Source organism: Charadrius vociferus, unplaced genomic scaffold (genome assembly GCF_000708025.1).
Source record: "Charadrius vociferus isolate BGI_N301 unplaced genomic scaffold, ASM70802v2 scaffold251, whole genome shotgun sequence".
Taxonomy (NCBI): domain Eukaryota; kingdom Metazoa; phylum Chordata; class Aves; order Charadriiformes; family Charadriidae; genus Charadrius; species Charadrius vociferus.
Genome location: NW_009646963.1, coordinates 1,250,947 through 1,251,158, shown reverse-complemented (window position 1 = coordinate 1,251,158; position 212 = coordinate 1,250,947).

Here is a 212-nt window from a genome sequence, read left to right as displayed (position 1 = left end):
CTCTGCTCTCAGCCCCGTCTGCACCTTCTGCCTGAGCCCGCCGGTGAAGTCACAAGGCTGAGTCTCTGACATCACACAGAGCCCACAAACGCCGGATTGTGACTTCACTGCAGGGTAGAACAGGGAGGAATAGGAGAGGGGAGGGGAAAAGGCTCTTATTCAAACACATATCTGCAGTAGTAACAAAGGGAACTCAGGAAATGGCTGGGAAA